The following is an 862-nucleotide window of genomic DNA, read 5'->3' on the forward strand; positions in this document are numbered from 1 at the left end:
AGCGGCTCGCTCCGGTAATAACATCCAGACCCGTCGGCGACTCAATTTAACAGCAGAAGGAGAGTCAAGCTGCCCGCAACAGCGGAAGCACACATCTCCGGTGGGGCCCTTCAAAATAAAAGCCCCATGCACACACTTCTTCTACTGGGCTTTTACTTCTGTAGAGCAACCACACAAAGGTGGTGACTAATCGGAAAAATATATATATCCTGTTATTTACTCATATGGATGTATATTAAGATGAAATTTATAATTATTTCTATACAGATAATATTATTTCATACAGATTAATCATCAGTCAGTCTCTAGAAAAGACTGGGACCATTGAATTTGAACGTGTGGTATCATATTTAACTGGGAAATTATTAAAATGTTTATTACTTTCTGTGTATACACGTGTGTTAAAACAGTTGTACCAATGTTACACCTGTTTTAATGGGAATACAGTATGACTAATGTTTTAGATGAATTCATGGGGATCAGGATTTTATTTTGACAGTTTTTTGTCATGGGCTTTTATTTTGATAAGAGACCGATTTAATCTATTATACCGGTGGATGTATCTCTGTCCGTGGTGCTGATCTGAAGTATTTCACTCATCTCATGGATAAATCAGATTCTAAACCCGGTTATGTTATTAACAACTTTATGAGTTTTAAAGGTCACTGTATTATCGAGTCCTGCACTCAGTTAATTAAAGCTGTGGCTCCATATTAAAGCAACTCAGTCATTCGTTTGTTTTATCTTAACTAAGAATCATACGTGGGGTTTAATTAGCAATCAGCGCTGATGACAGATTACGCAACACATGCTTTAATTTAATCAAAGAGTATTACATCATCTCATTAGGCTGCAGCAGTTT

This window comes from Limanda limanda, chromosome 23, assembly GCF_963576545.1.
Source record: "Limanda limanda chromosome 23, fLimLim1.1, whole genome shotgun sequence".
In the NCBI taxonomy this organism is placed as follows: Eukaryota; Metazoa; Chordata; class Actinopteri; order Pleuronectiformes; family Pleuronectidae; genus Limanda; species Limanda limanda.